The sequence below is a fragment of the Sciurus vulgaris genome (assembly GCF_902686455.1).
Source record: "Sciurus vulgaris genome assembly, chromosome: 9".
Classification (NCBI taxonomy): Eukaryota; Metazoa; Chordata; class Mammalia; order Rodentia; family Sciuridae; genus Sciurus; species Sciurus vulgaris.
Window position 1 is genome coordinate 112,995,814 of NC_136469.1, and position 20,041 is coordinate 113,015,854.

The 20,041-nt window shown below is 43.7% G+C and overlaps 1 protein-coding gene and 1 long non-coding RNA gene across 5 annotated transcripts in view; both read left to right on the top strand.

Moving 5' to 3' along the window:
• Positions 1–301: 301 nt before the first annotated feature.
• RBM47 (RNA binding motif protein 47) overlaps positions 302–20,041 on the top strand; it is a 162,931-nt gene continuing 143,191 nt past the window's right edge. For 2 of the 4 annotated variants that reach the window (XM_079152854.1, XM_079152845.1), the window contains exons 1-2: positions 302–440; positions 589–746. The gene's annotated coding sequence lies outside the window, so the exon portion shown is untranslated. Of the gene's footprint in view, positions 441–532; positions 747–1,375; positions 1,831–20,041 lie in introns of those variants that run through there. The other 2 variants (XM_079152849.1, XM_079152850.1) reach the window with 2 other exon arrangements.
• The window catches only part of LOC306669065, a 512,353-nt gene continuing 493,422 nt past the window's right edge, over positions 1,111–20,041 (top strand). The window contains exon 1 of the long non-coding RNA XR_013766009.1: positions 1,111–1,243. This is a non-coding gene — a long non-coding RNA (uncharacterized lncRNA). The remainder of the gene's footprint in view (positions 1,244–20,041) is intronic.

Genomic DNA, 20,041 nt, shown 5'->3' on the forward strand with positions numbered 1-20,041 from the left:
AAAGTTGCTCTTGGCCTCACACCTAGTGAGTAGCAGTGCTGGGTCTGGGGCCGGCTTCTAAATCGGACTGCACCCTCTCCTTTTCAGAAAAACAAAGCAAAACAAACCATACTAATAATGATACGAATGGCAACTAACACTATGTGCCAGGTAGCCTTCCAATCTCTATCTGTTAACCCATTTAACCAGCAAAAATATCTTTTTAGTGGAGCATTCCTCCACTAAAGTAGCCCCAAGCGAGACAATATCCCTCCCGCCCGCCCAGTTGAATGACACTGCAACCCGAAATCACAACTCGGTTTTAGGTTCCCGGTGGTGCCCGCTTCCTCTTCTAGTTTGTTTAGTCACAGAATTCGATTCCTGTTGGCGGATTCAGCGCCTACAAACAGGCTTAGTGCTCTATTGAAATGCGGGAGGCTCCTTAACTCTTGTATAAACAGGTAATGTGGGGGGCGGGGCAGGGCTGGCGGTGCGCTGGGTGGGAGTGGGGATGGGGTCGGGGCTGGAGCCAACTCCCCAGGGATCAGGCAAGGTTAAGACAGGGCTTGGCTGCCGTTTCTAAATGCACTGTTTTTGTTCCCTTTCTAGAAACCAGCTGTAACGCCAGGTCAGAGCGCATTAAAATGAGCCACTTTGAACGAGCGGCGCCCAGGCCCCAGGCCCTGCTGTGAAGGCCCCGGCAAAGGTCAGAACTTGGTCCGCGTGACGCGCCCTCCTACGCGGGTCCGAGCCATGCTCTGCCCCAGGTAAGGACGCTGGCCCGGGCCCCGCTTCGCTCAGGCCCGCCGCGGGGCTCGCCGCGAGCCTACCTGCTCCTGCGACTTCTTTCCTAGTGAAAGGACGGCGGAGGGGGCACCGCTCGGCCTGCGATCGGCAGCAGGATTCCTAGTCCTGCGCTCAAACTCGCTTCTCGGCTAGGTTTCTCTGAACAGCCCAGAGCGGGCCGGGCTCCCGACTCGCACGGGTGTCCCCAGGTGGAGCAGGTGCTACTTTCTGGGGCCCTCTCTGGATGTTTGAAGTGGATGTGACTTTTTGAGCGAGGGGAGGAGTCCATCTGGTGAAGTCCCCACATCTCCCCATCAGGGCCGATTTTTTTTAACCTTCAGCTAAGGTATCTGCGCTCCTAAAACAGCAGGAATGTTGCACTGGCCTTTAGCCAGCGGAGGCTCAGCGAGCAGGATAAAATTTCAGTGCAGATTTACGGGAAGTTGCCGGTGTTGGGAGTAAAAATCTGGTTTGGTGAGTTTAAGGGAAGGGAGTAGACGAGAGACAACCTTGCTACTGTGAGGCGAATGGCCTCGGCTGGGGGAGGGCGGCGGGAGGCGGGAGGGAGGGAACCGGGAAGAGCCGGGAGACCGGACCCTGAGCGCTCCCCGTGCGCCGCGCGGGACGCAGCCGGGCAGCCGGGCCGCTGGTCTCCGCGGGGTGCGGACGCGGCGCCGCTGTGCTGGGGCCCCCGCCAGGCACTGAAGCCCACATCTGCCACTTCTGCATCTACCGTTCCTGCTCCCCACTTCGGAAGGCGCAGCCCGGGACAGGGAGGAGCCAGGGTCTGGGGAGTTGTCCGCGTGAGGAGTTTCTGCTCTGCAGGTCTCCAAAGTTTAGAAATTCGGACGCGCTGCGATTCCCAGAGCCCGCGAGCTCAGCCTGAGACCATCTGTTGCTTTAAGCGGCGCGGTGGGGCGTAGCTGGACACTCCTTATTTTGGTTTTACATTAAAAAGAGGGCGGCGGCGAAGATGTTGTAGGGTACTTCCTAGCTGAGTAAATCGCTACTGAGCGGTGAATGCTGTTAATTTCTGAAGTGGGCGACTCCACATACTTACCGAAGGTAAGGTGGTTTGGGTGATCCTTCTCACTACTCTCCCTGAGTCTCCCATCTGGGTCCCAGTTTTGAAATAATAACTTTTTTTTTTTCTTTTTTTCTTCCCTCTTTTGCCCTATCTCCCTCATTCCACCGCCTTCCTTCTGATCCTGGTATATTTAGTGGGAAGTAAAGGGTTTATAAAAAGATTTTTAAAGCGTCAGCTTTTGGAGAAGCAGATCATACCGACAGCCCCATCGTGTTTCCTGTAGCAGTGAGTCTTTTTTCCATAAAAGAAACAGATTTTTTTTTTTTTCCACCCTTGAAAACACATGATTGGGCTGCCCAGAGGCACAGGTGACTTTAGACTCGATTATTACAGCGAGATTGCAGAAGCATTCATGACTTGAGGCATCTCATTTAGGTGTTAACCAAGGCCGAGGGGGGTCTTCCTGCAGTAATTCACCTCTGTTGGTCACACACAGCGGAGGCTAGGTTGTTTTTTCGAGTTAAAAATTCAATCTGTAGAAAAGGGTAGGGCCTGCGGATTATGACAGCTAACAGTCACCGGATATTTAAGAAATCAGTTAAAATGAATGGCTGTGGAATTTTCCAAATAAATGACTCATTTTTAAATTAGATAAAAGTTCATTGACTCTGGAGGTACTGTCCCAAGGCATTTAGGGATATGGCTTCTATTTTGAGGCTAATCAAAGTCATAGAAAGATAACCATCCTCCCAAGGTACCTACCCATAGGCCATTCCTGATTTGAACTAGAAGTCAAATAATTGTTTCCTCCCTGGTAGTGTTCTGAGGACTCGTTGGGTTTTCTTTAGCAGGAAAACAAATTAAGATTTTATTCTTTAAGCTTTAAGGTGAAGTCACACAGTTTTCAGGGGACAGAAAGCAGAGTGTTGGCAACGCAACAGAAGGGGTTGTTGCAGTTTTGAACACAAAAGGTTGGCGGTTATACTGAGTGTTCGAGAACTGCAGGTGCTGGTTCTAGAAGGTGAAAGGTCGTCAGTGTCATAGTGCACAGCCATTAGACAAACCAAGGCACCCAACCAAGAATCTAAGATAGCACTTTGTAGGGAGGGAGTTTGTGCTGCTATCAATTTAAAGAATAATCTTAGACTAATAATGTGATGCATTGGAAGGAGCAAAACCAACTTAATCTGAAAAGGAAACGGGCAGAGGAAGGGAAAGGAGAAGGGAATTTGGGTTTTCGTCTATTTTTGTGTCCACCTGACCCTTCACCTTGTTCTGATTATATACACACCTTAGGCCTGTTTGATTTCATTTGACGCCACACCTTGGGAGAACTGGGAATCGAAAACTTCACAAGTTCCTAGCTTCATGATTAACAGTGGGTATTTATCAAATAAAGAAATCGGGTGACAGTAACAAAGCCTCTAGCCTAGTTCTGCCGTCCTTCACATTTATTACAAAATAATCTCCCTACTGCATCCCAGGTGGAGCTGGAGATGGAACCCAGATTCTTATGCGCGCGAGGCACTTGCTCTGTCACTGAGCCACCCCTGTCCCCATTGAAATGAATCAGATCAAGAGTATTTTTGAACATATTTTGAATATGAATCAAAATCTGAATTTTTGTTATCTTCTTGGTTGTTGCCTTTTCAGAAGTTTGTAGGATTGAGAATGCAGTATCAACATTTTAAGTCGTGTCTATAGTTCCAATAGTTAAAATATTTACTTTTTCACTGCATTATTTACTTATCTATGTATTTATTTTTGAGTTGGGAATCTCACTGTGTTGCCCAGACTGGCCTCAGATTGATGACTGTTCTGCCTCCTGAATATATTTATTTTTGATTCCCTACTAAAATGCTCTAGACTAAATTTTTTGAAATATCTTTTAGTTGTCAATGGACCCTTATGTTTATTTATTTATATGCGGTGCTGAGGATCGAACCCAGTGTCTCGTGCATGCTAGGCAAGCGCTCTACCACTGAGCTACGACCACAGCCCTAGACTAAATTTTGAAGAGATTACACCCAAAGCAGTTAGTGAGGATGAAATAAGGTGACAAGGAAGCTGCGTGTTTCTGGACACATGTTGTGAGCACTTCGTGTTTCAGACACTCAATGTTTTTCCTCACATGATAAGAACGTTCACATTAAACCCTAATCTTTGGTTTATGAGTAATCAAACCTGTTGTAGTAATGATTAAAGATGATTAATATATGGGCCTGGGGTTGTGGCTTAGTGGTAGAGAGCTTGCCTAGCACTTGTGAGGTACTGGGTTCGATTCTCAGCACTGCATGAAAATAAATAAAGGTATTGTGTCGATCTACAACTAAAAAAATTTTTTTTTAAATTAAGACTATTAAAAAGATTAATGTAGATGAAATAATTTTCTTACAAGACGATTGAATTTGCTTTATAAATTCTACTTTTTTATTCTTTTTTCTATTTTGCAGTGTTGGGGATAGAACTCAGCCTTATGCATGTTAGACAAGGGCTCTACCCCTGAGCCACACCCTCAGTTCCCAAATTTTGTTCTTGAGCCCAAAATTAAAATAAATCTTGTCCCATTTTGCAGTTATGAAACCTGTATGCATGAGATTTCACGCCTCTGCTGCAGGTAACCCATCCGCAGGCATTATTACTGTGTCTTGTAAAAGGTCTGTTTTGTTACGCAACACACAGAATGCTGTTTTCAGCCTTGTTTTTCCAGAATTGTGTTTTTTCCAGTCATTTCTTCAAGGGGAGGTAAAGGATTTAGTTGGAGGGGGGAAAAAATAAAAGTAAATTACGTCTCAAATAATTGAGATCCCCTCTACCCTACTGAGGGTTGAACCCAGGGCCTGCATATGTTAGGCAAGCACTCTACCACTGAGCTATACCCCCAGCTTTTTCTAAAATTTTTTATATTTCTTACTTCAAGACAGTATCTTGCTAAGTTGCCCAGACTGGCCTTGAATTTGGCATCCTCCTGCTGCAGTCTCCTGAGTTGCTGGGATTACAGGTGTGCCTACACCGGGCCCAAATGTTTGCGTTTGACTGCAGCAGAAACACTTTGGTCTGTTTCCACCTGCACATCTCAAGTCCTTTTCCCTGGTTTTTCAGGAAAGGCCAAGGGAGGGGTGCTGGCATGGGAGAAAGATTTCCTTAAATGGGATCCAGACTCAAGTGATTTGGTTATCCCAAAGAATACCTAATCTTGAAAAAAACAAACCAACAACAATAACAACAAAACCCTAGTCTGAAAGGGTTTAAACTTGGGATTCATAAGATTTAGGAAAAGGAGATGTTTTGCTTGAATGCAGAATTTGCATAACTAATTTATATAGTTACAATGAAGACATTAAATGCAGCTTAAAAAGCTTGTCAGAATGAGTCCAAGTTAAAGGTTATATTGGAACCTTCCAACTCCTGTCCTGATTAAGAGATATATTTTTCATTTTGGAAGCAGTCTGTCTTATGATGACGTTGATTTTCTGGTTTAATACCATCAGAGGTGCGTGTTAGTCAAAACAGCCACCTGCTCAGTAATTGCTTGAGAACAACCTGGTGAAGATTTTCCATAATGATGGGCTCAGGGGTAGAGCACTTGCCTGGCATGTGCAAGGCACTGGGTTCTGTTCTCCAGCACTGCATATAAATCAATAAAGGTCCATTGACAATAACAACAAAAAAGATTTTCCGTAATGGCAATGCAGAGATGACTTGGAGTACAAGAGAGGAGGGGCCTCTAGGACCCTCTAGGTAGCTGGTGTAGAAATAATGATAAGTAATCATTATTGCCACCTTAAGTTGTTGGAAACATCTCATGCCGGAGACCTGGGGGTGGTGATAGCACCCTGCCACTTTGTGTGTGCCCTCCAGAATCATCTGGTAAAGCACGCCTGAGATGATCTGAAGTGTTCGCAGCTTGATTCTGATTTGTTGCTTCTCATGATTGCTTTCCTTTCTCTTCAGTTAGCATCTATAAGGGGAGAGGTTGGGTGGGGGTAGGAGATATCTTCCCCCTGGAGTCATTTAACACCCTCTCTTAAAAAAAAAAAAAAAAAAAAAAATCTCTTTTTTTGCTCTGAAAATGGTGTAGGGGAGAAATTTTCCAGTTAAAGTAACAAGGGAGAGAGGTTTAGAGGAATAGGTGACCAAGAAACAGGTGAGTTCAGCATGTGCTCGTAATGTGGAATTCACCAGAGTTCACAGGGAAATTATCAGTGCTCTCAAACTCTTGCAGGTGAATTGGCAAATTGGGAATTTGGGGCTCCGCGCCATGTTGGTTACTGGAAGGTTTCTAGTGTGCCACAGCGGATGTTAATGTGATTGAATTCAAGATACCATCTCTTGGTACAACCAAAACTAAACTGACTGCAAAAGGCATAAGCCCTTTGCTGTACTCCGAACCTCTCTGCCTTTCCTCTGCTTTCTGCGGGTTTCAGGACAGCACCCCAAGTTATATAAACTTCAGTTTATATAACTTACATATAGAAATGAGAATTCTTTTTATTGTTGGTGTGAATCTTCAGTGTTTGTTCATTATAGGAACTCTGTTAATGTGAAAATGATTTGTGGGTGTGTTTAGAGGTATATAGTTTATGTTTACAAAATGCAAAAAAAAAAAAAAACCCAAAAAACAAAAAACAAAGTAACCTGATGGTATAGTAGAAGCACTCAATTCCAGCAGGCCTTTTAGTACCTCACCGGAGGTTTTAGGGGAGTCGTTTTAGAAACCAAAATCACAACCTCTACCTATCTGAAGACCACCTGGGAGAGATGGCTTCAGAAAACAACGTGGTAGCCTACCCCTGAAAACCTGTTGTGTTTTGGGAAAATACCAACCTTCTGGTTTTCGTGGATTTCTGGTTCTGGAAATGTGTATTTTTTTATAGATTATAGTCAGTGACATTAATGAAGAAAATAACATCCCGTTTCCCCCAGTCACGACAATTGTCTTTGGAGATACTGAATGTCTGGGGTTCTTATGAACGTGGTACCCCCATGGGTGTGTCTTGAATGAAAGGGGGTCCCTGAAAACTGTAGCTTCCTAACTGTGCTTTGCCAGGGCTCTTGGTCAGTTTTGCTCATGTTCCCTGAGGCTGGGTGGAAGAGAACCTGTTCCCAGAAGGGAGGGATGACCCTCACATGGGTGAGCAAGAGTTAGGTATATATCCCAATGGGCAGAGCATGGCGCGCAGTGAATGCTGGGCATTGTGTAGCTGACAGGACAGATGCTGACATCTGACCCAGGAAATGCCCACCTTAAAAATTATAATAGAAAGTTTCTAGCTTGGGGCTGGGGATATAGTAACTCAGAGTTCATGTTTAGCATGTATGAGGCCCTGGGTTCCACTCACACAGACAAAAGTGAAAAAGAGATCAGGGCTCTGTGATCTGGCTCTTTTTTTTTTAATTTACCCCGGCTCCCACCCCTGCAGTACCAGGGACTGAACCCAGGGGCGCTGTACATGAAGCTACCTTCTCAGCCCTTTCCATTTTTTATTCCCCTACTCACCCTTGCTGTATCGCTGGGGCTGGCCTGAAACTTGTGACTCAAATCATTTTTTTTTTTTTTTTTTTTTTTTTTTGCGGTACTGGGGATTGAACTCAGGGCCTTGTGCTTGCAAGGCAAGCACTCTACCAGCTGAGCTATCTCCCCAGCCCTCAAATCATTTTTATAAAGCATTTTATGTGCCAAAAGAAAAAAAAAAAAAAAAAGTACTAAAGTATTTAATGAAATGGAGAAGACTTTTTTTCAGGTTGTACTTCTGTTCTGGGAAATGTCTATTTGGGCTTTTTAAGCTCAGGTAAAACATTCATTTTTCCAAAACTGGGGATCTTATGTGAATGATGATAATACACTGTGATTTTTGAGAAGATAGCTTAAATAATATTTCTTTTTGTTGGTTGTCATTTATTTAAAAACATAATGACATGGTTCCCGGTACACCAAGCCCTTGCCAAGATTAGGTCCACCTTCTCAGTAGCCTTCTCAGGACAAAGTTGCCTTTGTATAACTACAACGGAGAGGGTTTGGTGACACAGAAAACTCAATGGGGCGCTGCAGGTTATTATTAACGGAAGATTCAATGCCTGACGTTTTTGGTTTTGTTTTTGTTTTATTTTCTACCAGTGGTATATTTCTCCATGCAGATGACCTTACTTTTGGGAAGAATGTGCTGGTTGCAGATTTATCTTGGAGTTTAGTCAGATTATAAAAGCCCAAAGCTGCAGCGTGCTAATGCAGAGAGCTCAGCCCTGTGGGTTGGTTTGTTTTCAGGGTAATCAGCAGAGTTTGGTCACATGTGGAGAGAAAGAAAAGGGATTTAGCTAGAGTAAAAATGACAATTTGGGGGACAGGATGACTATTCACACTAAGTTCAAACTCCTTAGCAGAGTAAGGGCATAGACCACCTTGGTTTTGATCCCGGCTTTACCCTTGTTCCATGTGACTTTAAGTTGGTAACCTACATCACCTGGTGACTCAGTTTCCCCGACTGTAAAAGGCCTACCTCACAGGGTTGTTATGAGGATTAACCTATTGTATGTAAAGAGTTTTGGATGGACAGCTGAGCAGAGTGGCACACGCCTGTAATCCCAGCCACCCCAGAGGCTGAGGTAGGAGGATTGCAAGTTTGAGGCTAGCCTGGGCAATTTAGCAAAACCCTGTGTCAAAATAAAAAGGGCCGTGATGTAGCTCGGGGATAAAGCGCCCCTGGGTTCAATTCCCAGTACTGAAAAAGGAAGATTTAGAATGCGGCTGGGGATGTAGGTCCATGCACGCTTAGTATGGATTAGGCTCTGGATTCCATTCTTGGCACTGCCAAAAAAAAAGAAAAAGAAAAAAAAAAAAAACAGGTTTAAATAGAACATTGGCTGACGTGTAGTCTGAACAATATGGTATATAGTCAATATGATGTGCATCACGTTTGAAATTATTTCGGTGTTTGGATCTTATCTCATTACCCTACTCCATGAAATAATTTTCTTGTGTGACCTTTTCTGCCAGTTGGAATCCAGGATTCTCTTCCTAATGTCATTCCTTGGCTTTGACCAAAGGGCCATTGCCACTATAGGCAGACCCTATTTTGCAAAGTTTTTTGGTTCTTGTCGTGTACTTATAGAGTTATTTAGAATCATCAGGGTGGAGGGAATCCTGCTGTCACATCCTTTAAGGGAGAGACTGTGTTCTGCTGAAAATGAAGTATGGACTCTTGGATGGCTAATGGAAAGGAGAAATTTCCAGTGTATAAAAATGTAATACGTCAAACTTAAGTAGTCGCTATAGGACTTATTGGTTAGTGACTTGTCATAATTCTTACATGTAGTAATATGTAGTTTGGGACTTCTCAGAATTGCCATGTGCATAATATGTCTGTCCCCATGGCATTGTACATCACCACTTACTTTTAGACATATACTGTTTTACCTAGAGGACAGATAATGAGGTGCCTTGGAGGCGGGATTTATGCCTGAATAATATTTGCATCCTTTAATGTGTCTGGTCTATCATGAGTGCTCAGTACCTAAAAATACATTGACATCTAAAATAATGATATTTTTGCATTCCATGGATATGTATTATGCATCATATTTATGTAGGAGGTGTCCTCTAGGATTTTACCAAAGATTGTTTTAATGGAAGAAGTACCATGGCGCTGTACAGCTGGGGCAGGAATGAGTGAGGGCTGCAGTCCTGTTCACAGCCGAGCCTCTGGGAACGTGGCGTGGCAGGGTGGGGTGGGGGTGTTTGCCAGGGTCCTTAGGTGCCTGTCACCTACTGTTTAAGTTTATACCTCTGTTGGGTGCAGTGACGCAGGTCTGTAATCCCAGTGCCTCGGGAAGCTGAGGCAGGAGGATCACAAGTTCAACACCGGCCTGCAACTTAGTGAGGTCTTCGCAAGACCTTGTCTCAACTTAGCAATTCAGTGAGACCCTGTCTAAAAAAAAAAAAAAAAAAAAGCGGGGGTCATGGCTCAGTGGTAGAGCATTTGCCTAGCATGTGAGGCACTGGGTTTGATCCTCAGCACCGCATATAAATAAATAAATAAACTAAAGGTATTGTGCCATCTGTGCCTATAAATAAATATATATATTATTATTTTTTTTTTTTCCCTGGTGGTGCTGGGAATTGAACCCAGGGCCTGTGTATGCTAGGCAAGCACTCTGCCAACTGAGCTATATCCCCAGTCCTACAACTAAAAATATTTTTAAAAAGAAAGAAAAGAAAAAAGAAAGGCTGGGTATATGGCTCAGTGGTTAAGCACCCTGGGTTCAATCTCAAAAAAGTTTATACCCCTCTTTTTCTGCCCTTTAATATATCCTTTGAAAAGGTCATGCTGCTCGCTAAGCGTTTTTTTTTTTTCTCTTTTCCCTTTTTTGGTGGTGCTGGGGATCAAACCAAGGACCGCATGCATGCCAGGCAAGTGCTCTACCCCTGAGCCACATTCCCAGCTCCAGAAGGGTCACACTTGCAGATGGATAATGAAGAAAAGGAGAAGAAAGTGCATGTTCTCATGATTAGAAGGAAATCACTAGATAATTCCTAGAAGAAAGAAGCACCTTTCCTTAAAATTAAGGAGAGTGAATCAAGAAATCCCAAGAGGAAGGACTGTCTCAGATGAGTGTCCAGGCCTGGGAGCCGTGGCCGTGTGGCGTTTCTGGTAGACTCTGGGTGTAGCTCTTCTGTAGGGAGAAGAGGTGAGGAAGGACAGGTGACTGAAGAAGTTTTGAGAATTGCCTCGAGTGAAATCCTGTTTGCAGAGCAAAGGGAATCCAGTTACAAGTTATCTCTTCCCACTGGCCCAAACAAGAGTTTGGCCTGGGGACCTCTTTTGCTTTTCGCCCCACATCGTGGGTTCCGGGATCCACCTCTAGGTATATGGAGATGTGCCAGTGTATAAACAGAAACTGCCAGCTAAGTGGTACTAATGAGCCTGGGATGGAAGCCGGGAGTCACTTCCCCAGTGGGACCTGTCAGAGGCACACAGACCCTGAAATTAAATGGTGACGGCCGTGTTCTCCACATCCTGGTCTTTGTGAAGGGTTTTGCTCTCTGCCCATTGACTACAGGTAGTCAGTGAACCAGTCAGTGGGACTGCAGATTCTCTGCTTCTCTGTCCCCTGCTTCCGCCTCACCCATCACCCCGTGCGCTCTTGTTCTTGACCTAGTATCTAGAGTGACTCTTAGAACAGAGGTCAGATTTGGTCAGACTCCTGCTGAAAACTATCCAGTGCCACCCAAGTCTCCAAGGAGGCACTGTATTTCTAGTCCTTTTTTTTTTTTTTTTGTGGTATGGGGTCTGAATTCAGGACCTTGCTCATGACAGGTCGACACTCTACCACTCAACTGTATCCCCAGCCCCTTCCCTATTTTCTATTCATCTCCTACCACTCACTCTGCTTTCATCACATTCGCTTTCTGTGTGCCTGAAACATCCATGCCACAGGGCCTTTGCAATGGCTGCTTCTTGACCTAAATCACTGTCCCCACATATCCCTGTGATTTACTAATTCACCTCCTTCAAGTCTTTGCTCTGCCTCTCCTGTTTATTTACTTATTTATTTTTGAGACGGGATCTCACTACAGCTGCCTGACTGACCTTGAATTCCTAGGTTCAAGTAATTTCCCCCCCTTTAGCCTCCAGAGGAGTTGGAACTACAGGGTAGCCCCACCACTATTGGCTGCCTCCCCCTTTTAGAAACAGCAGTTCCTCCACCCTGTTGGTGTATGCTGAGCTGCATAACTTTATGACTTAGGATCTGTCTCTCTCCAACTAGAATGCCTGCTTCATTTCTTGATGTAGCCCAAGCACCTTAGAGGGAGCGTCTGCCACAGTAGGCACCCCATAAATATTTGTTGAATGAACCAGTAAAACACCTGGGCTTTTACCTGGCTCACGTATGACTGCAACTGTTGCGTAACTTATGTTTTACTCAAAGTACAACCGTGCAGACGTCCTTCTGAGTGGGCGTGGGTTTCCCTCCAGGCCTCTCCTGAGCTGCCATGTTTTCTGTGGTTTCATTATGTTCTGTGCCACCGCAAGCCCTTGATGGAGGCGATGACTAAGGGGCCAGGGAGGCAGGGCCAAGTGTGGGGTGTCGCAATCGCTCCAGCACTTCCCCATTTCCAAATCAGAGCGGGCTTTGGCAACCCTGCTGCCCTTTCCATCGAAATCCCCAGCCCTGTTCAGAATCTGGCCCTGTGAACTGCGTCCCCTCACGTGATCACATTGGGCTAACTCTTGGTCCCTTACTGTTCATCACTTTTTCTGTTGTCATTTAATTATAATTAACGTTTCTCCTGAAAGTAACTGTCGTCAAGTTTTTCCCCACTATCTCTTTTGACCTCTGAGGTTTTTTTTTTTTTTTTTTTTGCCAGATGCTGGCTGCTGCTCCGGGATCCCATCTAGATTTTTCTTGGTTGAGCTCAGTTAGGTATTTTGCCTTGACTGGGCATGAAACAGAATTTCTGGTGTCATTGTCTGAGTCTTTAGTATTTCCCTACAATGTTTGTACAAGACCTTGGTCTTGCCTTTTACTGATTAGCAAAACAACTTTCTCATTTATCGTGCTTACGTGCTCGCTAGCCTGGTCCCTTTCCTTGGATAATCACCTGGGTTCAGTAAAGTCGCTTCTCCTGGCCCTGGAGGTGAGGGCCTCTGCTTTCACCTGCCTTATTTAGGCCCATAACTCACTGTAGAGCCTCCCCAGGGGCTGGTAGGATCCTGTGGCTATTAGGCCGGGGGCCCCTGGACCATCTTGAAAGTGGGTGTGGGTTCCAGAATGGTTCTTTGCCATTAAAAAATAAAAAAATAAAAAAGAGGCAATAGTTTGTCATTTTTTTGGAGGGTAAGTGAAGACCCTCCCTTTAGCTTTCTGCCCTCTGCAGTGCTGAGGATTGAACCCTGAGCCTATATGCCGGGCAGGCACTCCACCACTGACTTCCTTGGCCCCTGTCTCTGAGTATTGTTATCGTGGTTCATGGCTGATTTAGAATCATACGGATTTTTAAGAGTTGATTGGGGGTGGTGTACATAACTCAGTGTTAGATTGCTTGCCTCACGTGTGTAAGGCCTTAGGGACTATCCCTAGCACTAAAACAACAACAACTAAACTAAATAAAAGTTGATTTGGAAGCCATCCTCATAATTGATAATGATTGGACAATTTGTGGAGGAGTTAAAAAACAAACCCAAGGTTACTGTGGCTCAGGGGTGTAGTTTGCTTACTTAGCAGGTGTGAAGCCCTGAGTTCAGTCCCCAGCACTAAAGCAAAACCCACAAGCTATCTTAATCAACTGAGTTAATATCTGTTGTTCTTTCTTCCTCTAATTTTATTATTTACCATATATACTGAATGGGACATTAGAAATGAATAGCATATAAATGTTAAATAAGACCTGTCTTCAATAATATGCCTTGTAAGCTGGATGCCTATAATTCCACCCCTTTGGGAGGCTGAGACAGGAGGACTGCAATTTGAGGTCAGCCTGGGCAACTTTGTGAGACTCTGTCTTAAAATGAAATAAATAAAAAGGTTGGGGACAAACCCTGTGTGGTGGCACACACCTGTAATCCCAGCCACTTGGGGGACTGAGGCAGGAGGATTGAAAGTTTGATGCCAGCCTCAGCAACTTAGAGAGGCCCTAGACAACTTAGTGAGACCCTTTCTCAAAACAAATAATAATAACAATAATAATTTTAAAAAGGTTGGGGATGTAGCTCAGTTGTAGAGCACTTGCCTAGCATTTGTGAGTCCCTGAGTTCAACCCCCCTCAAAATGTATGCACATGTATACATATATATGTTTGTATGTATATGCACACACGTATATATTTAAGTATATATATACACACATAAACACATACACACATGCTATGTAGCTGTTAGTAATTTTCATACAAATAAAATTAGTAAATGTGACTTAAACTGGTTTAAACTAGGTACATTGGAAAGACCTATTTTTCTTGTGGAGACATAACCTTGACTTACTTTTCGAGCTTTGTGCCAGTCACTGGTGACTAGGTAAGCAGTGGTAAAGAAAAGTTCTCTGCTCTCAAGTGGCTGCTGTCTTTGGGTCTTTGGGGGTGGAGGCAGGGAAGTTTCTGAAGGAACCAACAGGGACCAGTCAAGAGGACAGGTAGCAGGTATTTGGAAGGGTCCTCCAGGGAGGCGATGCAGGAGGTGTGCGGTGGACGGGAAGACGGGCACCCTTGCTACGTGGAGTGGCTTCTGTGAAGGTCCTCATCCTAGAAAAGCGTGGTGTGTTGAGTTACTTAAGAAGGCCCACGTGGCTGCTGTGCAGGGAGAGGCACGAGGAGGAAGATACCCGAGGTGGGGTTGTTGGGGTGACCGAGACCCAAAGTGCGCAGGCCCCAATACCATGGAGGAGCTTGCACTGTGTTCCACCCAGCCTAGGGAGGAGCCATGAGAGAGGACTTGTTAGCAGAGAGCTCTGATTCTGAGTGAAGGCTGGATGGGAGGGAGTCTGTCCAGCAGAGAGCAATACAGCGGGAGTCCTCTGAAGTGGTAGTGCAGATGGAGAGGAGCTCGCCCACTGGAGGGACTTTTCTGTGTATCTGCCTGCCTCTTCTGCAGCCTGAGGTCAGGCCTGGCAGAAACAATAAGCTTTGATGGCCTGGATACAGGGCTGAGAGAGAGGATCGTGGATTCTGGCTTGTTACTGGGTGCATGGACAGAGATTGGGGGAGAACAAACTTGAGCAGGGTATTGGAGGCCCAGAGTTTATTCTGGGACATGTTTATTGAGATGTCTGTTAACACCCTGAGGAAATATTGTGCATTACCTTTTTGTATGCTGTGACTTCTGCAAAAGCAAGAGACATCTCTAGTGTCTAGTGTACTTGGCAACTATTTTATATTTCAATATTTCTCTTTTTATTACTGTGTCCAGAGATGCAATTATAAAGTGTGATTTTTTTTTTTTTTTTTTTTTTTTTATGTATCACAAATGAGAGGACAATACTAATTGAGCATCTCCTGGTATCTTAGTCTGTTTTTCTGTTGCTGCAACAAATTACCTGAGACCAGATATTTATAAAGAATAGAAGAGTATTTAGCTCACAGTTCTGGAGGCTGGGAAATCCAAGAGCATGGTGCTGGTATCTGCTTGGCACCTAGTGAGGGTCTTCTTGCTACATTATAGTAGGACAGAGACAGAGCAACTGTGCTAGCTCAGGTTTCTCTTCCTCTTCTTACAAAGCCACTAATGCCATCATGGGGTCCTCTCCCTCATGACCTTATCTAATTCTAAATTACTTCCCAAAGGCCCTGCCTCCAAATAGCCTTAACCATAAACTTTTGGTGGACACATTGAAACCATAGCTATAGCTTATAGGAAACTCACAGAGATGTGGGTAAGAAGAGCAAACATTAAAAACAAACAAACAAAAAGCCCAAAACCGGGACTGGGTCTGTATCTCAGTGGTAGAGCACGTTTCTAGCATGTGTGAGGCACTGGGTTCCATCCTCAGCACCACATAAGAAAAAATAAAATAAATAAAATAAAGGCACTGTGTTCATTTACAACTAATATATATATATATATATTTTATAAAATATATATGTAATATAAAACATTATTTATATATATATATATATATATATATATGTCCAAAAACAAAATAAAAAATCTTCAAAGGGACTGGGATGCAGCTGAGTGGTGGTGTACTTTCCTAGAATGTTGGAGGCCCTGGGTTCCACTCATCACCCCAAACAAAACCAAACAAAATGTAGGTACCATTTCAGTCATCAAGAATCTTCTGGAGCTGGGGCGCAGCTCAGTGGTGGAGTGTTTCCCTAGAATGTGCAAGGCCCTGGGTTTGATCCATAGAACCCCAAAAACAAAAGCTTAAAACACCCCAAAGAATCTTCCAATTCAAATTAATCATAACACGTTCACAAAAGATGTAATGTTCACATTATACATAAATACGTAATTTATGGTAAAAATGTATTTAATCATATATTAAATATTACATATACTTAATACAGTGAATATATTTAACGTAATAAGTATACTTGATATATATTCAGTATATATTTACTCAGTTTATAGCATGAGATAACAATCACTAGTGAGAACTAAATATAAATCATTTCATGAACAAAGAGATTCATTTAGCATCACAAAAGAGCAAAGGAAATATGAATTGAAACAGTGAATTTTGTCATGAGCTTCAGTCACTTGGAGGCATGCAAATTCATCCTGTAAGAATGGACTCCATAACAGGGGATCCATTTAGAGCATGCAAATCTGTTTCTTGTCTCTTCCTTACCTAACTTTAAGGTCTGTTGCACTCCTCCATACTCTGTGGGAGGAAATTGAAGTCTGTACAGACACTTCTAGAAAATATTTATTTATTTTTTTATGAGGCGGAGTTTTGCTATGTTACCCGGGCTGGCCTCCAACTCTGGGGCCCAATTGATCGTCCTGCCTCAGCCTCCTGAGTAGCCAGTACTGTAAGTGTGCGCCACCACACCCTGCCAGATACACTTTAAACACCATGACGAAAGTCTCACGTGTGTCACTAGCACACCCAGTTGGTGAGCTTCTAGAGCCCAGAGCAAGCTCTGGGGGTGTGATAGCAAGCAAGGCAAAGGGCTTTAGGAGCTTATAACCATGGAAGTTTATGTGTTTATTTTTAGTACCACAACTGCAAGTCCCCACCTCCCTCCCGTGGTTATTCTGAAAAAAAAAAAAAAAAAAAAAAAAAAAAGTGAGCATATATTTTCAAAATCATGGAGTAACATGGTTTGATTTGGGATTGAAGCAATAGGAAACTTCGGTCTAAAAATGTGATATTTGGAGATGTCTTGAACCATTAGGGTTGGGTGGAGGAAGGAGAAGAGGTTATGATGGGTGTTTCACAATCAGTTGTAGAAACCATCAACGGCTGCAGCTGTTTGTTTTGGTGTGTCAACACCAGTGGAGCCCAACAAGTGTGATCACATTTATTATTGCTTAATTGAACCAAATGGTGTGGTTGTTGGTTTTGCCCAAGATGGGTCACTTTCCGAAAGGATATAAGGCACCTGAAGTTTTCATATTTATTTAAATTCTGTTTTGAACATGTGTAATAAATATTTTTGGTGAGGAGCTATGTGGATGCATACCTATAACAATCACATAGAGAAAGGACCGTGTTTGAGCAACTGTTCATCAGCTATCTGTAATAAAATACTTAAATTGAAAGTCAACGAGAGAAAATAGTAATGGCTAGCATTTATTGAGCACACACTATATGCCAGGAATTACCTTACTTAATCAGTGAAACTCTTCCTAACGAGTAGGTCCTACTTATTCTCCATTTGACAGGTATGGAAATGAGATACTGACATGCCACGTAGCTTGCCCATGGGAAATGGTGGTGAGAGTTCAGACTTCTGTAAGACTTCCCATGTGAGGTCAGGTTTGGAAAAACCTGGTCCCTGGACCAGGGTTCAGTCTTCTTACCAGGATCTGCCATTTTTGGCTTTTATCACCTCAGACAATTGACCTTGGACATGGCATTTCATTTTGTTAGCTCTTAATTTCCTTAGCTTTAAAATTGGATAGAAGGCAGGAGAGGTTTTGAACTAGACCTTGACTCTCACCCAGCTCTAAATTTCTCCTAAGTTTTTTTTTTTCCCTCCCACTTTCATGGTTCAAATCTGTAGTCTTCTTAGGATGTTTAATGGGAAGATCAGAAAAGAGATGGATGGGGGCAGTCACCTTGGCGTTAAGTCATAGGAAGGAAACTGCTAGGTTAGCTGATCTGTTCCAAATCTGACAAAGTTCTTGCAGACTTGATCCTTGACTCCTGTTGCCATCTGAGATCGTCAAAATTGCTGGCGTATAGTGTGGGGCTAGACCAGCCCCTGGTTCTCCGCTGGGGAAGGAGAACTGTCCTAGGGAACAGTTGACAATGTCTGGAGACATTTTTGGTTGTCACAGTCTGGGGGGTGGTGGGGTGAGGTGTTACTGGGAGAGGCTGGGGATCCTGGCAAACATCCTTCAGTGCACAGAGAGCCACTCACAGCAAAGAATCATCCAGTGCAGAATGTCAGTAGTGCCAGGACTGAGAAATTGCATTCTAGATGAGACTTTGATTTCCATAGCCACGCTGTCCTACACGCCCAGAACAGTGTTCCCTCCTTTAATTGTGTGTGTGTGTGTGTGTGTGTGTGTTTGCAGCACTGGGCCTTGCATATGCTAGACAAGTATGCTACCACTGAGCACACCCCCGCCCCTTCCTTTAGATTTTTAACACTGGTCTCTCTTGTGATGATTCAGAGTCCAGGGAGAAGTGGGTAATGGTCAATGGCAAAAGCATTGTTCTCTGTTCTTAAGACATACATGGTCACCAACAGCCTGCTAGAAAAGCCCCCAAATTAATAGCCCTTTGCAGCGAATTCTGTCCCTAATGGCAGTGTCCCTACTCTCTCCTCAGATTCTGAGCATGTTTCCTTAGGGACTTTTCGTGTCACTGAAATACTTCCAGAATGTTATCCTGTTTTTGTTTTGTTTTTCCTTTTTTGAGAAGTGCCTTGGTATTTATAAATTTCTGACAGAGCTGACCTTTGAGAAAGTTTGTTAGCAGGGTCTTTCAGACCTAAAGATGCCTGCAGTTTAAGGTTTTAGGTTAGGTAGAATGAAGTTGTCCTGTGCTTTATCAAATCTGTATCTTGGGGCTGGGGTTGTGGCTTGGTGGCAGAGCGCTTGCCTTGCATGTGTGAGGCACTGGGTTCCATCCTCAGCACCACATAAATAAATAAAATAAAGCTATTGTATCCATCTACAACTAGAAACAAAAAAATATTTTAAAAAATCTATATCTTGAGTTCATTGAAAATGAAAAATGCTTACACAGCGCTCTTCACTCCTTGGAGGGATAGATCTATACTAAGTGAATCCGTGCAGCGATGTAGCTGCACTGTCAACAGTTTTGGAAAACAGCAAACATTCAAGGATGGCTAGAAATGAACTCTATGTCCTGGGCTCACATTTCCTTTGAAGAAATGTTTTGGTCAATATTTAATGTCCTGTAGATTTGGGGCAGAGAGATAAATGCGTTTGTAGTTGTTCTTGGCTGAAGGAAGCTGTTTACCTAGTTTCCATAAGAAATTAATTACAAACCAGGTGCTGTGGCACATGCCTGTAATCCCAGTGACTTGGGAGGCTGAGTCAAGAGGATCACAAGTTTGAGGCCAACCTAGGCAACTTAGTGAGACCCTGTCTCAAAATAAAATTTAAAAAAGGATCTAGGGATGTCTCTCAGTGGTGGAGCCCACTGGGTTCACTCCTTAGCACTGCAAAAAAGAAAGAAAGAAAGGAAAAAAAAAAAAAAAAGAAAAAGAAAAGAAACAAAGAATTGCAATCAAAGGGGGAGGAAACCCCAGAAGCCTAGGAGATGGAGATTATAGGGGAATGACAATCCCCCTAAAAACTGCTGTGGGTTCAGTTTTGATTTCTCTGTAGTAGAAATAAAACACAACTACCATGAGCTTTCATTTTTTTTCTATGTATAAAAATACCATCAGATTTGATAAATGGGAGAACGATGCGCACTGAAACCCTAGGAAATTCTCTCATGACCTTTTGTGGCTGGCCACATCATTTACGGTCACAGCAGCTGTAAACGCACCTTGTTGGCTCAGATAAAAGAACTGCCCATCCCAGCTTCTGCTTCTGGTGGGCTTCAGAGGATGTCCTGGATACTGACCTTCATGGAGTTTCTAGCTATTCTTTTGTTTTTTCAGTACTGGGAATTGAACCCAGGTGCACTTTACCACTGAGCTTTACCCCCAACCCTTTTATTTTGAGATAGAATCTCACTAGGTTGCCCAGGCTGGCCTCAAACTTGCAATCCTCCTGCCTTGGCCTCCTGAGTTGCTGGGGTTTCAGGTGTGCACCTCTGCACCCAGCGCCAACTATCCTCCTCGAATGTTGGATGGGGACCCTGCATAGCATTCTCTGTCTACACTGTGTATGGATTTATGAACTCTTAATTCATTCAGATTCCCTGGGAACTTCTTGTTAACATAGTCCTTACTTTTATTCCTTCTAAAACTAGCTTTAGAGGCGTGTAAAGGGAGCTAATTTCACTTCACTCTGACTTGATTGATTGTTCATGCTGCTGACATTTGAATCCTTTTCCATCTTGGTCTTCACCTTTCTGTTTTGAAGAGTTGTGAGTCTTTGTACGAAAGGCCAGCACCCGGTGCTTGATTATTTTAGTTGCTCTTTTCATGTATCTTATTGG